Consider the following 21,645-nt stretch of genomic DNA (forward strand, 5'->3'; position numbering starts at 1 on the left):
CAATAAATGAATTGTTTAGTGAAAGAGAAAGGGGTTGTTTATTTAAACCCCAATCAACACATCTTCGAAAAGTTACGTTGTGGAGCATCTGGGGTCCACCTGAAGCCCAGCACAAAATTACCATTATAGTAAACTTTAGATTGAAATTAGAAGGGTTAGCATGCAATTCGAATAACATAAAAAAATACATGTTGACAAACCAAGAAATTACATTGTTTGTTAGTATACAGTTAAGTAACATTAAACTGTTCGTTGTAGAAATAATGTATCTCAAAAGTGGCGAAATACTTTTGTATTCCAATCATTATCTATCAGTGTGGTGAGATACCTCAATACTGCAGAACTCAAAGAAAACAAAGTGTACATTGCAGGTCACCTTGTGTCTGTCTGACCAGATCCAAACACATGTGTATCATATATTAGGTTATGGTTTGAAAATCCCATAAACAGATTGTTTATAACAATTATTTGACAAGGTGTCTATAAAATAAGACACATTCAGCAGTCGTCACTGAGAACACATCCATACTTACCACAATGATGTTGTAAACAAACCAGATGATGATGGACTATCGTGTGTAACAGTCTGTATAAAGGGGTTGAATTATATATTGGGGGGGGGGCGATAATGTTCAGAGGTGAGAAGGGACTGGAAGTAAATTATTTGTTAAAAATGTCGTAGGATAGGTGAAGGACTGGACGTCAGTTGTTTGGTATAATGCTGTAGGATATGTGAAGGACTGGACGTCATTTGTTTGGTATAATGCTGTAGGATAGGTGAAGGACTGGGCGTCATTTGTTTGGTATAATGCTGTAGGATGGGTGAAGGACTGGACGTCAGTTGTTTGGTATAATGCTGTAGGATATGTGAAGGACTGGACGTCAGTTGTTTGGTATAATGCTGTAGGATGGGTGAAGGACTGGACGTCATTTGTTTGGTATAATGCTGTAGGATGGGTGAAGGACTGGACGTCAGTTGTTTGGTATAATGCTGTAGGATATGTGAAGGACTGGACGTCATTTGTTTGGTATAATGCTGTAGGATAGGTGAAGGACTGGGCGTCATTTGTTTGGTATAATGCTGTAGGATGGGTGAAGGACTGGACGTCAGTTGTTTGGTATAATGCTGTAGGATATGTGAAGGACTGGACGTCAGTTGTTTGGTATAATGCTGTAGGATTGGTGAAGGACTGGACGTCAGTTGTTTGGTGTAATGCTATAGGATAGGTGAAGGACTAGACATCAGTTTAGTATAATGCTGCAGGATGGCTGAAGGACTGGACGTCAACTGTTTGGTATAATGCTGTAGGATGGGTGAAGGACTAGACATTAGTTATTTAATATAATGCTGTAGGATGGTTGAAAGACTAGACATCAGTTGTTTGATCAGGTGAGGAAAAATTACAGTTCGCATTATTTATCTTTGTGTCTTAATTTTTCGTTGTTTTCAGCGCTCGACAGGAATGCATGTTCGACATGTCAGTGCAGACGTGACTGTCGTGACATTTCTGTTAAGTATTTCTCTCTAGATAACGGTATGGTTGTTCGTAGCCTGAGAGCTTGTGAAAAAAGTCGTTAGATAAAACGGTGATTGAAGGTTGGTGTTGTTTCTGGGTGGAACAGAAGTACGTCACCCATATTAATTGTACAATTTCATATTCGTGTTACTTGCGTTGTTTTTGAATTACCATTTGGACGAATAACATGAATAACTCAATAATAACGACTTTTAACTTACCATAACGAAAAGAATCATAATATGAATTTTAAATATATTAACGTTTAGATAGATGGCGCACTTTATTAATTGTTTTCACGAAAACGCTTTCAGTCAAAACAAAGATACCTGGTGAAAATCTATAAATGTTTATATAGAAAGTGGTATTGTGCGAAATACACGTTACGTGATCGAGATTTAAAACTTACTAAAATGTATCGTAACACTTGTTTTTAAGCAATTCACATCTGAAATTTTGTTTGTGGTAAAAGCTCTTCTATTCATTTTTTAAGGGGGTGACCAGCATGGCCAGGTGGTTAGGGCGCTCGACTCGTAAGCTGAGGGTTGTGGGTTTGAATCCCCGTCACACCAAATATTCTAGTTTTTTCAGCTATGTGGGCGTCATAATTTTACGGTCAATTCCACTGTTTGTTGATGAAAGAGTAGTCCAAATTGTCTAAATTAGAGACGGCTAGCGCAGATAGCCCTCGTGTAACTTTACGCGAAATTCAAAAAGTGAAAGCAAGCTACTGAATGGAGAAGTCGAGATTGTACCTGATCCTCTCGAGTCCGCACAAGGAAATGCGAAAGGGGGGAGGGGTTGGAATTTTTACATATTCTGTGGAATTCTTGTTCGAATCCTGCATTGTTCTTGTTTTTATATGAACTTAAGAACCTTTTGTTGAAGAGTTCGCGTTTTATCTAGTCTGTGATTTCCGTGGATATTACTCTCTGTACCTAGATATGTTCTTCACTAAGAAATCCAAACAGCCGGTTCCCTGTTCAAATGACGTGTGCATAACAGCTGGAGTCACAAACACACAAGGAACTGTAATTCCACCCCACCCTTCCCTACAGAACTCAAGTGCTTTTTGTTTTGTTTTTTGTCGCATTTCTCTTTCATGGTGTTGACTGTTCATAGTCAGACAAGAGTTAGGAACACACAACTAACAAAATGTGTGGTAGCAGACGAAATTGTTAGTTGTAGAAAGCAATAATAAACCGACTTATATTTAAAGACGGGTGGTCTTGTTATGTCTTCATTTTCGTTTATTTATTTTTGTCGGGAAAACTACTGTACTGACAGAAACGATTTCGAAAAATTCGGTATTGTGTGAAGAACAAAAATGAGCAAAGGTATTTCTCGTTTTTTTACAAGTGGCCACTTCATGCAAATATCATTTTTATTTAAAAAAACATTTTATATACAAATTAAATTTTAAACTATGCTCAATGTGTAATTTATCACCTTTTTTCTGGTTTGTAAGATTTTTTAATATACAGTTTTCTGTTCAATTACCTAAGTCTGTTATAAGTGAGAGACGTTTAATAAACTCGAGGATCTAACGGAACTATTTGAATCTTAAGTTGCAACTCAGGCAATTGTGTTTGTCTATTTGAATTTCACGCAAAGCTACCCGAGGCTTCTCTGTGCTAGCCGTCCTTAATTTAGCAGTGTAAGGCTAGAGGGAAGGCCACTAGTCATCACCGCCCACCACCAACTCTTGGGCTACTCTTTTACGAACGAATAGTGGGATTGACTGTAACATTATAATGCCCCCATGGCTGAAGGAGCGAGCATGTATGGTGTGACGGGGATTCGAACGCGCGACCCTCATATTAAGAGTCGAGCGCCCTAATCACCTGGCCGTGCCGGCCATCGAAAGCACCAGTAAAAGGTAACTCGAGAAAGCCAGTCCTTCATTTAAAGAAGGTAATTATTGTGTGTCTTTAGGCCCCGAGGACGTGATTAAAGAGTATCAGAAAAAGTGGACCACACCTAACAGATAAACCTGGTCATTAGTGTTTTTCGTGCCCCAGAAAAAGAAACTCTGTTAAGAACTGCAACACGTCTGTCAAAAGACCTTAAATATTGTAACAGAAAACCCCTACCCATCCTTCTGTACACCATGAGAGATTTGTTAGACACAGATGATATCCCACAGTGGGAGAAGTATATAGTTGTATGTTTATTTCTTTTTACCGCTAACATTTGTTAGTGCAGAGATGCCATTCATTTTGTGTGTCATAAACCAAAACAGAACGTTATGAGGTGCAGGGAATATAAAACCTGTGTTGTGCTTCACTGTTGAGACCAGTAACTTGGGGCTGGAACGTGGAGGGGATTTGTGTCAGAGTGGCATCCTTTAATTATGTGGCGGCTCGAGCCCTCTTAACACTCGGTAACCCTAGAAACCAAAAGGTGTTGTCTGAAACGAGCTATTAAAAGAAGGGTGTGGTTTTTTTCCACGTCTACCAATCAGTGGTTTTGTTAGGGCCATGTTTATTATCTACTACTAACCAACTAAAGTACAGTTCCACAGTTGCGATAAGTAGAAAGTTCAACATAGGAAAAAGCTTTTGGGTCTTCGTATGGTTTTAAATGTTTCCTGATAGCTTTCAGTAAACGTATAAATTACTTAAATGTTTGTCTTACGTGGCTTTTATGGAAAATTGTTTATTGTACATTCATAGCCCTAAATCACTGTCGTTTCAATTTGGGTTAATGCCTAATTATCGCAGTCGTCAAGTAAATCTATTATGTTTAAAAAAACCAAATCAGGATTTAATATATTAAACCAGATGAGATCAGTCGAGATGTTGGATTTTGTTACCCAAATCATTAGTTATGAATATCAGTTATTATCGCAGTGACAACAGTCAAGATAAAGTTAAGTTATAGGATTTTGTTCTTGGTGTAAGTTTGGCTGTTTTTTTTATTTTTAAATAAGTGTATAAATTTTAACTCGGACAGTTTCAAGTCTTAATTTATTATGAAAAAATATATAAAGTTATTTACTTTAATTAGTATATATATTTCATGGAACTTTATAAGAATTTATATTTTCCGGTTGGTTTTGTTTATTAGTGGAAGTTAAAGTATTTTTGAAGTTGTAGTCAGTTTCTGTTAGAAAGTACGAGTTTCACTTCGTCCTCTTTACTTTTATGATTATCTCGCCCATAAATGTTAATAAAATTACAGGAAAAACTGGCAGATTATAATAACAGTAATTTTCGAGTATTTGACCACACTGTAACGTTCACTGACAGACAGTGATGAGATTCAGTCGACCAGCCCATATTCTAATTTTATTATATGTTAGTTTCGTATATTTCTTTTTTCCCTTTTTCTTTATCTTTTAATATTACGAAATTACTGGTTTTAACTACCTGATTTTGTCGTGTGATAGTTATAGCCTTTAAAATCTTAAATTCTGAACAGGATTACTTGTTTCAGCGTTGCATACTGATGTTCCTGAGTGCGTAATGATATTAACCCTTCTGCCTCCCAGAGCCACCACATGCACAGTTGATTTATGACACCATTACGTACAGATGTTAACCAGACACCTCCACAGATCATGAAACGGTCCACAGATGGGCACCGTGATTGAATTTCATAGCGTTTCAAGCCGGTATTCGTTACATCTCTTTCACAGAGTTGCAAACAGACGAAAGATGAATAGCTTACATAAAATCTGCTACTGAGTGATCGTTCTAAAAATGGTGGTTAATGTATCTTTAAAAGTACACAAACACTTTTTTTTTCCGTATGTATATACCCTATAGTAGGTTATTCAGCTTAGCAACAAAAGGTGTAAATACTGTGTTAAGGTAAGTTACATTATATTATTTAAGGTTAGTTGACAACTGTCTATGCAAGTCTTAAAGTGGCTGATTATTTGGTGTCACGGGTTTGTATGAACAGGTCTTATTGTTGGGAAAGAAGCAACAATAATAAATCTAGTTATAGACTGGATCGTATCTGTATAAATAAACATGGTCTATATATAGACTGCGATCACAAATATGTAAACACGTCCTATTGTAGTGTGGGTCACATATATATATAAGCATGTCAGTGCTCCGTGTGGCTAGCGCATCCATGTTAAATACGCACAAATTTTTGAGAGTTATGAACGTCACGACAGCAGTACATCGGAGATAAATTTTAGAATTAATAACAGTATCTGATAATACCCTCAACTGTCAGTATTTTCGATAGTTTATAAACTTGATTATTTTCTACATCATGTTATTTGTTTAAGTCGTCCTTCGACTTAAAGGGCCTGGCATGGCCTAGCGCGTTAAGGCGTGCGCTTCGCAATCTGAGGGTCGCGGGTTCGCGCCCGAGTCGCGCCAAACATGCTCGCCCTCCGAGCCGTGGGGGCGTTATAATGTGGTCAATCCCACTTTTCGGTAGTAAAAGAGTAGCCCAAGAGTTGGCGGTGGGTGGTGATGACTAGCTGCCTTCCCTCTAGTCTTACACTGCTAAATTAGGGACGGCTAGCGCAGATAGCCCTCGAATAGCTTTGCGCGAAATTCAAAACAAACAAACGTATCTGTAGGCCTAAAACGCACGTATCACATCCGCCATTAGCATTGTTTCTCGACCAATGGACTAAGCCCTTATTGGAGAATTAACGATAACTAATTCTTTATGTACTATGTATACCTTCACCAAAACTGACAATCGTTTAGTAAACGTTTAAAGTACGTTGTAATAGATGTATATATATATATATATATATATATATATATATTAAAATAAAATATTAATCTTCATTTTAAAGTGTTTATATTTGATTTTTACAATTTCTAGAACCTCCTTAATCAACATTAAAAGTTGTATTTTGTTTTTTTTTTTGGTAACATTATATATTTTACCTGTAGGTTTCTCTATACAAAGAACTTAGTTAATATAGGCCTGACATGGCCAGGTGGTTAGAGCGCTCGACTCGTAATCTGACAGATTCTTGGGCTACTCTACCAACGAATAGTGGTATTGAGTGAGACATTATAGCGCCCCCATGACTGAAAGGGCGAGCATGTTTGGTGTGACAGCAGGTTACTTATAACCGTTGTTGAAACTTTTGTTCTAGTACTAAAACATCCTTTGTTCTTATTTTGCAGTATCTAAAAGAACTTAAAACTGAATAGTGATCAGTTTGCTGAAACATCAGTTGTTGTTTGTTATTAAGCAAGAAGCTGCACAAAGGGCTATCAGTGCTCAGCCCACCGCAGGTATCGAAACGATTTTAGCGTTATAAATTCACAGACATGCCTGCTATATCATTGCGGAGCTTAACACGTCAAAACTGTATCTACTAGCTTTACGTTTTTGTGTAATAAAAGTTAATTGTGTTGGAACCTTTTCTGTGAAAAACAAAACAAAAATCTCTGAAGACAAAATTCACAAGGCTTAAATTAAAGATGTGTTTTTTAATGAGAATTGTAATGTTAGGCCCAGATATTTCGGGCCGTGCATGGTCAGGTGGTTAAGGCACTCGACACGTAATCTGAGGGTCGCGGGTTCGAATCCCCATCACACCAAACATGCTCGTCCTTTCAGCCATGAGGGGCATTATAATGTAACGTTTATTCCCACTATTTATTGGTAAAAGAGTAGCCCAAGAATTGTCGGTTGGTGGTGATGACTAGCTGCTAAATTAGGGATGGCTAGTGCAGATAGCCCTCGTGTAACTTTGCGCGAAATTCAAAACAAACCAAACCCAGAAAGTTCACTGTATGACCCCAATCCTGCAATTAAAATGTGGGACGGGGTTAATAACATAAAAATGAGACTTTGACAACCATATAAACAGAGACTTATGAATATTTTAAATGTTCCACTGCTAAAAGATTCGCGAATCTTTGCGTATAGGGTGTTTTTCAGATTTACCCAAACCACAAATGAAAGGTTAAATAGCTTAGTTGGTTTAGATATAGTTATGAAAAATTACGTGTTTATTCAGTGAAATAGTTAAACATAATAAGAAATGTATTATATTTCTTTCACAAGAGCTTGGCTTGGTGGTTAAAGGTCGCGAGTTCGAATCTGCCACCAAACATGCTCGCCCTTTAGCCCATGAGGACGATATAATGTAACTGTAAATCCCACTATTCGTTGATTTTAAACGGGGGGGGCAAGATTTACCGGTAGGTAGCGTTGACTAGCTGTTTTCCGTTCAGTCTAGCACTGCTAAATTAGGGACGGCAAACGCAGACAGCCCTCGTGTAACTTTGCGCGAATTTGAAACCGAACACACTTTCAGAATAGTATGTTACAAGTTGATATTAAATACGATGTGATATTTTACACTACGTATATAAAGTTTCGGAATGTAGGTATTTCGACAAGATTCATTAATCGGTGTAGCCTGGTTTTACCTGCACGTTTTTTAATTTCTTTTGATTTTAGTAACATGCGGATTATTTCACATGATGTGTTCACGTCATTCTGAAGTGTCGGTATCAAACACGTGTACGCGCGTAACCAATGGCCGCTCTAAACAATTTTCATTTCCTCCCCTTTCCGTTAGTAAGAACGTAACAAACCTTGGTATTCTGTTATGGAATGTTGAATGGTACATTAACTAGAGAATTCCTGAACCTTCACATCTGATTTTAAAACGTTGATGTACTCCTCCCAAACAGCCTAGTTGTTTATATGGGCAACACTTCAGTTGCACTGTGTGGCCTAACATCCTATAATAACACTGCCATGGCGTGTATGTGTTTATATATAATTAAACCACTACATAGCTTGTCAAGAACGGTAATGATAGGTGTCTGGTCGTGACTTGGGTATTAGGATGGAAGGGTGTAGGCTAGCCGGTGTAAAACCCTCATGCTGTTGTAACACGGACGGACAGTAGAACAGCTATGCTAGTCTGTTGTAAAACCTGCACACTGTAGTGATAAAGTACACAAATGTGTACTTAGTGCAAGTAACCATTACTATAAAGTATACAGGTATGAACAGTTCTACTGTATAAATCCGAGAAGGTATGTGTAGTGGAAAACATATGTAAATAAATATGTTTACTTTGATGAATAGTACATAAGTGGGTATACGGTATACAGTGTTGACTCATGATTATTAGACAGATAGACGGGGACGAGATAATATACAAATAACACTACAAAATTAAGGACAGTTTGTACAGATTCCGCTTGTGCAGCTTTGAACGCGATTGAACAAACAAACAAAAATACATTGCCTTGATGTTTGTTCGAAGTTAAGCACAAAGCTACACAATGTGTTGTCTGTGTTCTGTCCACCACGGTTATCAAAATCTTGTTTGTAGCGCCTTGTAGTTATTACGTTCGTCACTTTCTTAGTCGCGCTGTTCTTATGCCTAAATCAGTGGTTCCCAACCAGGGGTGCGAGATAGCGTTCCAGAGTGTGCGAGATTACATTTGTTTTGGCCACCTTCACCTTTATTCTTAAATAAATAATTACTGTGAGGGGTGCGAGAACATATTAAAATTTTTCAGGGGTGCGGGACATAAAAAAGGTTGGGAACCACTGGCCTAAATAGTACTTCAGATTAATATTTAAAAAATCCCAAGCTTTATATGAGCTTCGAAAACGCTTTAAACATTTTGAATTATTCATCCATTGGTCTGTTCACAAGTTTCTAATGGCTGGAAATTTTGTGTTATAGAAAGTGGATGCGTGATTGCATTGTTAGATGTTTAGTACACTAAACAATTGTTTACTGTTTAGTGTTCAAGTACACAAAACACTGTAACAGACCTATTAAAAGAGTAACTTTGAAAGTTTTTTGTTTTTTTTTCGGGTATCGAAATATATTACATTAATATCATAACTATTCAAACTAGGCATGTTTATCCAGGAAATTTAATATAATCGGTCTTTATATAACATTTCTGTTTCTTATAATTCTTATGTAACTCTTAAGCCTAACTAAACAGCATCTGACCTCAGCTTACACTTTGAATACACTTCAGAATAAATGTAACCTGATTCATTAAGTTCACTAGACTGAAAGACACTATAATAATAATTATATAACTATCGGCATATCTTGTAAAACGCATAAAGAAATATTGAAATGCGATATACAAATATGTTAGAATATGTCTGACATAGATTGTTTGAGCATTTATCGGTGTGAAATGTCCCAAAGTGTAAGTGCTTGTTGTTAGAATGGAGTGTTATGTTAACTACTAGCGTATAATATACCCTAACCTCATGTTTCATAGATGATTAAAATATGTAAATTTTGCGAAATCAAGCTTCATCAACAAAAAGGCAGAATCGTTCAGTCGAAGCAGTCAAAAGTTGGTAAACTCCATTATGAGCCAATCAAAATTGACATCATTCATGAAACGAATTCTTGGCGTATGCATAGAATAATTATTGATAAAAATCAATTAGATTGACAAATTCTAACATATAGAAAAACCAGTGCGTTTTGGCAACAATGACGTTTATGTCGTGTCGCTTAGCAACATATGTTTAACCTAACATTGTTGTTAGTCTATCTACTACTGAAAGTATATAGACAATAACACTGGAAAAATATTTGTTGATTTTTTAATTTAGAGTTTCCGTTGATTAAAGAGTTTTGTTTTTATTAAAGACGCTGGTGATTTAAAATGAAATGTCTTAAATCAGAAACTATAAATTTAAAATTGAATCTATATTTTTACTTTCTTGATAAATTGTATGCAGTTGCCTCTAAAATTGTGATGGGCTGACAGTAATCGAACTATTCTATTTCGATAAATGCATTTTTGCCTGTTACGACTCGTCATGTTTGGAGAAATGAGGTGTGGCGTGATGTGAGACGCATCGGTTTTTATGTAGGTTCGATAACTACTATGGCATCCTTTCGTCAGGGCACTTGTACAATTACGGAATCTATTTTGAAGTATCCTGAGACTTAAAGCTGTAACTTTGGAACATACCTAATATGCAAGCATACCCATAACACAACTTGTATGAGGTGCCAACTTGATTAAGATACCGTCGTGAAAGTTCTCGAGCTTGTTTGTTTTTTTAATGTATCCAGTGCTTTTTGGCGAAGAGGCCTTTCATCCACTATCATGGATCATGTTTGTGTAGATAGAGAAGAAAATATATAAAAATAGAATGGAAGACTTGTAATTAGAACAAGTTTATTTTGAATCTGTTTGTTTTACTGTTCGTATTATCTTTTCGAAATAAAATTAGAAATGTTTACCCCCCCCTCATGTCACAGTGACAGGTCTGCGGACTAATAGGCAAAAACCAAGTTTCAATACCCCTGATGGGTGCAACACTGATAGCCCATTGTGTAGCTTTGTTCGTAACTGCAAACAGCTAAACCCTACGTCTATATAACCTAGTTATTAAAGTGTAGAAATAATTTCGAATATTTTGTACTCACATTGGATCAAAGTATCATATTTCTCATTTTGTTTCTTTTCGTACGGCATTAAAACAATTTCAGTTATGTAATGAAAATCACGCTGCATTTAAAGTATCCATATTTTAATATTCACGTGTAGTTTACTCTATGTTGAAACCCATAAAAATTGATGTTTTTTTTCTTTTCTTCCATGATTTATTAACCCTAAGTATGTGCACAGTAAGGGGCTGGATATGTCTTTAAGCACAAGACTTGACCGTGACTGTACGAATACTAAAATTTCCACCTGGCACCAGCAGAACAACTTACTGGTCTTAAATCAGGGCTATGGTATTCTTCTTCAGTAGTAGAGGCGTATATCGATTGAATCAGTTTTGAAATTCAAATGGGGTTAGTATTGTTGATGACAACGGACGTTCCTCAAATATTAAACAAGAAAGGGACACTGTTTTAACTTTTCCTTTCTCAGTATGTATGTATGTATCCATGGTATTCTATTCATACGTCAAATTTCTTATTTTTGTATCTTGTGAAACCACTTGGCAATTCTGAAACCACAACTCTTTGAAATTGTGTACGTCTTACCACGTCTGTTTAGCTTATCTGCATTATAAATCCGAGGGTTCACGGTTTACGTCTCTTTGCTGCATAATCTCTCTCTGACTTTAAGGGTTTTTTTTTTGTTTTTTTTGCATTGTTAGATTGACTGTTACATTGTTCTTTTCTGTCAGGCACAAGCGTTCCTAGAGTTGTCAGTGGTTATTGTTGTCTACCGTCTAGTCATCCAGTTCAAAATTATCTATAGCTATGCCTTATCCCTTTGGTAGATTTAAATAAGCAAAATTCTGAAAGGATTTAGTAACCCTGGCTGATGTGTGTATTTCAAGCTTCTTTCTTTTAATATGAAACCTTGTTTATTTTTATTAATTTCCACAGTTCACTACAGTATGAAACTTCAGAGTAATTGTGCGTGTTTTCTTATAGCAAAGTCACATTATCTGCTAAGTACATTGAGGTAAACCGAACTCCTGATTTGAGCGTTGTAAATCCGTAGACTTGCCGCTATACCAGCGAGGGACTTGCATTAATTAACACCAGTTTTTTTTTAATTTCTATATGTGTGTGAGTAACTAAACGTCAGTAACGGTTGATATGTTTCTTTATCTTTTTGAAGAAAACATCACGAGTGGACTTTTTCCCTTCAGAATCAGTTGACTTAAATGTATTGTCCACACGATACTCATTCAAACCATATTCTCGTCCGTATACAAAATACGTGTTGATTTTTGTCGAGAAAATAACGCTAAGTTACTCGGATCAAATAATATAATATCTGACGTATTTTAATGGATAGTATTATTAATCTAACGTATTTTAATGGATAGTAATCTTATGTTATAGGTAACCCTAAAACTTTCTTTACTATTACTGATTGATATCTAAAATAAGAGAGGGAAAACCTAACTTAAATACTTTTTTTTTTTTGTTATGTTTGCATGTCTGTGAGAGTTCAAGTGTTTGTATTACTTTCCTGCTTATAAAACTGTCTATGTTTGATTTTAATTTATATTTTCATTGAACGGTATCATTTACTTTTCGTGCCAAATGAAACTACAATCGTTTTACATTACCCTCCTGATGACATTTTCGTTATTTATCTATAGAGTGAAGGGGTTTGACAAGTAACTATAGGGGTTCTTAATTTTCGACACTCGGTGAAGCACTCTTCAAGTTAAAATGGCTGCGGATCACGTTCTTCTCTTCACATAGAATGTCATAACATATCACTTTGTCACAATCCTTTACAATTTGGTGTCATAACATATCACTTTGTCACAATCCTTTACAATTTGGTGTCATAACATATCACCTCGTCACAATCTCTTACAGATTTCACAACGTACCCTCACCACAGTCCTTCATAGTTAATGACGTAACGTATCCACCACAGTTTTTCAAAATTAATGTCATAACATAACATCCTTGCTACAGTCCTTCACAGTTAATGTCATAACGTATCACCCTTGCCACAGTCCTTCACAGTTAAATGTCATAACGTATCACCCTTGCCACAGTCCTTCACAGTTAAATGTCATAACGTATCACCCTTGTCACAGTCCTTCACAGTTAGATGTCATAACGTATCACCCTTGCCACAGTCCTTCACAGTTAAATGTCATAACGTATCTCCCTTGCCACAGTCCTTCACAGTTAAATGTCATAACGTATCACCCTTGCCACAGTCCTTCACAGTTAAATGTCATAACGTATCACCCTTGCCACAGTCCTTCACAGTTAAATGTCATAACGTATCACCCTTGCCACAGTCCTTCACAGTTAGACGTTATAACGTATCACCCTTGCCACAGTCCTTCACAGTTAATGTTATAACGAATCATCCTTGCCACAGTCCTTCACAGTTAAATGTCATAACGTATCACCCTTGCCACAGTCCTTCACAGTTAGACGTCATAACGTATCACCCTTGCCACAGTCCTTCACAGTTAGACGTCATAACGTATCACCCTTGCCACAGTCCTTCACAGTTAAATGTCATAACGTATCACCCTTGCCACAGTCCTTCACGGTTAGACGTCATAACGTATCACCCTTGCCACAGTCCTTCACAGTTAAATGTCATAACGTATCACCCTTGCCACAGTCCTTCACAGTTAGACGTCACAACGTATCACCCTTGTCACAGTCCTTCACATTTAATGTTATAACGTATCATCCTTGCCACAGTCCTTCACGGTTAGACGTCATAACGTATCACCCTTGCCACAGTATTTTGCACAGTGTGTAACCTTAAGTAAATGTATCAATACAGGTTTTTACATCTCTAGACACCCGAATAAATAGAATTTGATAAGTACAACTAGAACACCTGCATGAAAGTTTGTCCGTACAGCTAAGTAATGTAAATAAATTACTGAACTCCAGTAATCAATATCGTATCTTTTCAAAAGTGGGTGAAATAGTCCTTGTTAACCGTCCAAATATGGCAGATCCCTATCTCTTCCTTTTAAAATTCAATTTTATGAACGAACCGTCTAAATGCAGAAACGTTTAAAAACGCGTTTAGATACAAAAAACAATTAACTTTTACGTGCAAGTGAAAGCAGTGTGAAACAGTACTAACATATATAGATACAGCTTGAAGTTACAGAACTACAAAACCACTGTTGGAGAAAAAACAATTCCTCGATTAAAAACAGGGAATTAACAAAAACAAATGACGACATTTAAATATGCATGCAAAACTGTATGACAGAATCATTTTCAATGTTAAGAATGTGTTCATTTTAAGTCTTTAAATCGAGATATACCAAGGTTTATTCTTAAAGGTATATTTACTTTACGGATTTCTTTGCTAACAAGGGCCTGGCATGGCCAGGTGGTTAAGGCACTCGACTCGTAATCCGAGGCCAAGAGTTCGAATCCCCGTCACACCAGCCGTAAGGGCGTTATAATGTCACGGTCAATCCCACTATTCGTTGGTAAAAGAGTAGCTCAAGAGCTGGCGGTGGGTGGTGATGCTAGCTGCCTTCCCTCTGGTCTTACACTGCTAAATCAGGGACAGCTAGAGCGGATAGCCCTCGTGTAGCTTTGCGCGAAATACAAAACAAAGCAAACCTTGCTAACAAAGTTCAAAATTATAATTACTTACAAAATATTAGTCTGTAATAATCAGCGGTCTTCAACGAACTTGAATTTTTTCGTTAATATATTTTCTGCGAGAAATTTGCGTCCAAAAAAAGTGTTATTTTATGTGTAGATAATTGAACATTTTCTCGATTAACCTTAATATTTGACAATGTGGTCTTTTATCGGTCAGCACCATTTCTCAGAGAGCATCGGTTGAACCTGTGGTAGAGCACAGAATTTTGGAGCTGGCAACCTGGGTTCAAATCCTTGTGGTACCAGCGATACCAAAATATATCCCCTGCACTTTTAGCTGCCTCTGGCTCGTAAACAATAAGTTTGCGGGCGTAAAACACTAAGTGTCCGGGATTCAGTTTCCTACGCTAAAAAAAAACTTTAAACTGTTGGTGCGTTATTAGGGTAACAGTCCAATCCCCTAGCATTAATGGTAGAGTGCTCCAGACTGGCTGCATTATCCCTGGCCAGTTTTTTTTAAAATTGGGAACGGCGTAAGATAACTGTAATAACCGTACCATATATACAGATATATAGATTTGAATACTTTAATAACCCACACTCAGTCATGGTTTTGATGTTGCATCACTGTTTAGTTTACTTCTCGTGATGCCATGTATGTGATGTGTAACTTCCAATCCTAATTGTGCTAATTAAACCAAACTGTCTTAGCGTTGTGTGCCGGCCACTTGTTCATATAATATGAGTTTAGGACTAGACAAGATATACATAACTCCCCTGGTCTCATTATATCAGCTCATGTCAAAGGAAACTGTTTTTGTTTGTTTGTTTATTTGTCCAACTGTCATCGTAACTTCGAGAAACATCCTTAATATCAGTGGTTGATTCAAGCCTAAACCTGGGTATTTTATTGTGAGCAATTACTTCAATTGTGCATATCGTCCTTGTGTTTCTTTGTTAATTGTTTTTATTTGGTGGGTGTGTTTACGTTTTCAACTTCAAAAGATGGAGTTGGCTTACACACACGTAAAAAAGGTAATTATTACCATAATCGGTTTCATATTGGTCCACTATTACAGTAAACCGAGTAAACCTATCTCGTGTGTGTATGCATTTTTAATTAAAGAAATATACTAATTTAATTGGACAGTTTCACGACTTTTGTGTAAAATAAGATCCCTTTGTGTAGTATCTATACACATGTAGCACATACTTAAGAGTAAACCTGTTTCTTCGTGGAGATCGTGTAGGTTTGGAATTTACTTTGTGTTTTTTTAACTTCTGGTAGTTAGGATTAACCTAGCAACAGCTGTAAAACAAACCATGCTAGGTAGTGTTGCTGGGCTTGTACTGTAGTGTTTGTTTACTTACTGATAGTTGAGAATAATCTAGAAACGGTTGTGAAACAAAGTGTGGTAAACACCGTTGTTAGATGTATCCTGGGAAGTTTATTTTTGTATTATTGGTTATTAGGAAGAGTCTAGCAACAGCTGTAAACACTGTTTCTAGCTTACCGAATGCCAACTCATTAGAAAGTCAATTACATTTTAATGTCTTGTTTTTAAACAAAGGCGTAAATTTCTAGCGTGCTTATTACCAATCCTTTAATCTGAAATAGTTCGTGCTCATTTCTCGTCGGTTCGCGATCTGTTCAAGATTTTACAGTGCAGTTTGTGTTTCTTTCACTTCCAATTTACCCTTAACTACACTAACATTTCTCTGTGTGTGTTTTTTTTTATTATTATTATTTTTAATTAACAGTTTTGAGGAGCGTTTATAGTGACGTCTACCAAGCATTGAAATGTAACTGAACAAGGTTTTTCAAAATGTTACAGTTTTTGGTCTTAAGTGGATGCTGAATCTACTGCTGTTTTGTGAAACGTTTGTAGAAAACATTCACAGATGTAACTGTTATTGTTTTGCATTAATACTTAGCTTTAGCTTTACTTAACTACAGTCATTCTGTTTTTGTTTTGGGGCAGTTAAACCCAGTATGGGTCAGTTAAACCCAGTATGGGTCTTTATGTTTCATAAAGTGAACACTTCTTACCCTTTATGTTATCAGTTTAGTTTGTGTAATAACACAATTTTTACTGTTTCTTGTTCCTAGCAGAAAGTGTTATTTCCTAGTTGCTTATGCCTAAAGTAAATGGAAAAAACCTATTTTTCTCTTCAAACTTTGCTTTTGTGACCTGGGAGCGTATAACGAAAACATGATGGGAGACTATATTTGGGGGCTGATACGTGAAAGTGATTTACATTACAGTCGCAAATCTCGAAAAACTACTCACTTCTAAACATTTTTGTATAACTTTAGTATAAATACATGTAAACCTTGATTCATATGTTGTTTTATTCAGACCTTATGTAAATGCAAATGTGCAAATTTACCCGTTTTTACGTAAAAAAATAGGTTAATTTCTAAATTTCATTATCCAGGTCACAAAAGCAAAGTTTGAAGGGAATAATGGCCATTTTCTGTAATCTTACAACATATACAATTAAGAAATAACACATAATATCCAGGAACAAAATTTGTGTTACATAGTGTTATTGTTACTGAGTGCGAGAACATTCTGCAGTATTTTAAAGTAACATCTGCATGTTTTGAAATTACCAAATAAAACTTAAGTTTGAAATATTTAAGCCTTACGTATTAGTCACTCTTCTTAAAACAATATGATCAAAACATTTTATATTTTAATGTACGGAAGTACATCTTAAAAGAAGAGAACCGGAACTTGGTCAGTTTTGTACCTTATCGTAAGGCCTTGTATCATATTGGTGTGTTTAATTTTATCAGGGGTCCTTCTGTGGGTAAGTGGTAAGTTTTCAGAACTTACATAACTAACATCTGGTCTGCGATACCCTGCGATGAATTCTGTATAAGTGACCCATTGTGTAGCTTTGCAATAGGAAAACACCAACATATTATTTGGATTTATATTAGTCAGCGTCATCTGGTGTTGTGCGTGTCTAGGTTAGAATCTGTGTATGCACGTGCTACCAAACACGCTAGATTACTTAACTAGCTTGGTGAGTTTAAACCTAAAAGGTCGTATTTCTATTAGCAAGAACTATGGTACCGTTACCCTGTTGGAGAGGGTAATACGAAATAGTGCAGAGTTTTTGAACGAAGAGGGAAGTAGTTTGAAGTACACTTCACTTGTTTTAATATCTCACGGTTTTCGTTATGTTCACTCGTCACCACGTAACGAGAACCATCTCGGGGACCTCATTAAGGAAAAGAGAGGGCAAATGGGTGAGAAATGAAGTGCATTCATTCAAGGCCTTCACTCAAGGCCTTCTGTAGAGCTTTTCAGCTTGTTATTTTCTACGAAGCAAGCACTAATTAAAATAGTTTGGTGCCACTTACAAGAGCTTGGCACTTCGAAGACACAAAGCTTAACAAAGCGACGACTTAAGCCTTGGAAAGGATTTGGCAATATAAAAAGCGCGTGCTTTTAGCGAACACTGCAGGATAGGTGTGCGCATTTGGTCCCAGCTAGAACGTCGTTTCTGTTTTTATCTTGTGGATAGGATTTTTTTTTTTTTTCTTAGACATGCATGAGCGTTCGGAGAGGAAGCAACCTCCCCTACTTCATCTCCGGAAAAATGTCTACGGACGTCCATGTGGAAGGGATAAGACATTTATTCCCTGGAGGTTAAAAGTTCAGTGAAATTAAACCTCCAGTCCGATGAAAAAGCGCATTTCGCCAAAATTAAAATATAATATGGATACCAAGCAATAAAAGCCACGGGCCAAGACCGTTATGAGTTGCTTACTTTATAGAAGAGGACAAAAATAAAATAAAAATGATTACAGAGAAAATGACTAATGAGCTGTCAACTGATTTTACATGTCAGCCCGATAGATGGCGTCTGTTGGGATATGGCCTCAATTTACTAAGACAGCTTCCTGCTAGCATTATGATTAAAGATAATATTAAAGTGCAAAACATGTACCATGCTTACCAAACTTCAGAATTTGATATATTCTGTGTAGTTGATTATTCATCTTTCGTGACATAATGTTTAGTCTTTCTTCAGCTTACGATTTTTTGTAACAAATTTGCAGTTTAACGTCTGTCAGAAGAGCTGTTAAAAGCCTATAATATGAATACCTTTATTTAACCTCATTCTAAATATTTGCCTAACCAGTCAATCTCAAGCTTGAATGGAATACCTTCATCCAACCTTAGCCTAATCTTAAATACTTCGTGGCTCATCATCCGCATGTTTTCGAAGGTCAAGCCATTTTATTTGACCTCAGTATATTTGTGTTTGTCGTCAACACGAATTAATTAATGTCGAATTTCTATAGTTACTTAGTGGACAAATATATCCTAGTTAAGTGACAACTAAACTTGAAAATAATCCACGTTAAGTCCAATGAGCAGGAGTTTCACAAATCGTCTTCGTGTCTTCAGGGACATGTGTGTGTGTTTTCAGGGATATAGACTTTTTAATTTGATATTAACTCAAGACGACGCGCTGTGTGAGTGATTCTTCTAAAGTTTTGAGAGTAGGAATAATTAACCTTGAACAATGCTGAAACACGAGGTAACCGATCGCTATCAAATTTTGGGGAAATAGTCGTTTGTTTTTTGTCTTCGATATAAGACCCTACGTGATCATCCTCAAGTTCTGAGGATTTAATCTCAGCTCAACGTGAAACAACAGATGGACGATATTCGTCACGTCTTGTTGATAGTAATAATGACGAGCACGAGATGACGAGACAGGCTGTAACTGAGAGTTATTTAAAAGTCTGAAACGGAGCACATGTTAAAGGTACTTGTTCAGTCAACAACTGTGGAAAGTTTGTTGTTTTTTTTCGCGATGGCTCCGACCTTTTATTTCTGGTTGAACAAACATTTATCATCGGCACAGTTCTGGAACTGTTTTAAACTGAATAAATATTTGGATTTCTTTTAGGGCTTAATGGATTACTGGTTGTGTAAGTATTGTTGATTGGCGATTCTCTTTTTCTTGTATATATGTACAAGCACATGTTACTAATTCTTAGCCTAAAGGAAACTTGAAATTCAACTGAATTCTGTGCTTTGTAAAAATAATTTAATTCGCCGATTGCGCCCCAGTGGCACAGCAGAATGTCTGCGGATTTATACTACTAGAAACCGGGTTTAGACACTTGTGGTGGACAGGACACAGACAATTCTTTTTTGTATATTAGATATGTAACACTGTATGTTGGTTAATTATCTCTTATCGGTGTTGTTTAGGTAATGGTGTTTCAACCTCCTATTGCATCATAGTTGATTTTATCACTGTTGTTATTATTAATGTTTTTAAAAGGACTGGGTTCAACATAGTGATTAGCATTCCTAAACTAGCAATTTTTAAGTTTCCCAGACACCATAGAGGCCTGGCATGGCCAGATGGTTAAGATGCTCGACTCGTAATCTGAGGGTCATGGGTTCAAATCACCATCAAAACAAACATGCTTGCCTTTTCAGCTATGGGGCATTATAATGTGATGATCAATCCACTATTTCTTGGTAAAAGTGTAGCCCAAGAGTTGGCAGTGGATGTTGATGATTAGCTGCCTATCCTCTAGTTTTACACTGCTAAATTAGGGACAGATAGCCCTCATGTAGCTTTGCGCTAAATTCAAAAACAAATAAACAGACCATACAGGTCACTCTGCAATTGTGGAGAATACTCGCACTACTGAGCACATCTGATTCACTTCTTAAACCCATAATTTCTTGTGAATTCTTCTCCAGTTATTCTCACAACTTCTTAATAATTGTCACCATACATTATAACATTTCAAAATTTTTTTTTTAATTTTGTGGATAATGACATGGTTTGGATTATTTTTCTGCTAAAAAGATATAAATGTTATTGAATACTGTCCACTGTCTTGTGGGTAAACCAGGACTTTCATCTGGATGCTGGCAGTGTCTGCTGTGGTGTAAGTGAGGTAATAAGTGTAACTGTAGTAATTGACTAAAGTAATACTAAAGCCTTAAATGACCATTTGTCTTATTATATATCTGGTTTTCATCTTTACTTCATTTTATTATTACTTTCAAATTCCTTTTCTGTTTTGAGTACCAGTAAATTCTACGTTTCTTACCTCCATATAGATACCTTGATCTTGGTTATTTAATTATCTACAACTTCCCTTTTTTATGTTTTTATGATAGATTCTTCTTTGTTTTTCGGTATTAACTATTCATCTAAGTTCCTTCTTTTCTTGTGGTCTGCCTTCCTCGAGGTTCTGTATGTAGTTGTAGTGGTTTATATACTTGACTTCTCTATTATTTTCTCATTTCTATATGTAGTTTCCATACTTAATTCTAACTCTCTTTGTATTTAGTGTAAATTTTCACTTTGTTTTCACTTAACTTTTTGAGTTTTTTATTGATTTATCATAATTAAAAACTGTGGTATTTTTGTTTTATCTCATCTTTATGTAGTTATTGTGTTTTATCTTCATATCAGTTCTGTGTGTTAATAGCATCCTGTCATCATCTGGTTCCCAGGTTTTGCTCATTCTAGCAGCTGCTTTTCATGTGAAACGTTTTTACTGTCTTATTTTCTCTGACTTGTATGCTTCTTTGTCTCTCAATGTTTTTATTTTTAAATTTTGTATCACTGTGTTTGAATGAACTTTTCTTTCTATCACTTTAGCCCACTTTTTGATTAGCTGGGATTTCTCATTCAAAATTAGTTATAACTATTTGTATATATCTAGTATGGTACAAATTAATCAAAATGTGGCACAGAACAAAATGTTAGGGACTTATAGAAAAGTAGATTTCCCATAAGTATCCCCAAATTATTAGATAAAAAAACATTGTTAGTTTGTGTTTTATTAGTCATTGTTTTTTATCTTCTCTTCTTTTTTGAAGTACTGATTATGTTGGTTCCAATTTTGATTTATCTTCATCTTAAAAGGATAAATATATGTAAAAAATAATTATGAATTCTTTGAACACAAATAAGCAGGAACTATTGTACAGTTCATCATGGCAGTTAGGAAACTGAACTGTATTTCAAAGTACCTATTCATTTGCTCAGTGTTCTCCTTCATTGTCTGTTGGCAGGGTTGATTGTAACTTGTGTACATTTGGTAAAGAATTAGATTATTTTTTTTTCATTTATTCCATT

General features: G+C 36.1%; 1 protein-coding gene across 11 annotated transcripts in view; it reads left to right on the forward strand.

Moving 5' to 3' along the window:
* The window catches only part of LOC143229871 (single-stranded DNA-binding protein 3-like), a 258,681-nt gene that overhangs the window by 221,772 nt on the left and 15,264 nt on the right, over positions 1-21,645 (forward strand). The gene's annotated exons all lie outside the window — the stretch shown is intronic.

The sequence above is a fragment of the Tachypleus tridentatus genome, chromosome 1 (genome assembly GCF_004210375.1).
Source record: "Tachypleus tridentatus isolate NWPU-2018 chromosome 1, ASM421037v1, whole genome shotgun sequence".
Classification (NCBI taxonomy): domain Eukaryota; kingdom Metazoa; phylum Arthropoda; class Merostomata; order Xiphosura; family Limulidae; genus Tachypleus; species Tachypleus tridentatus.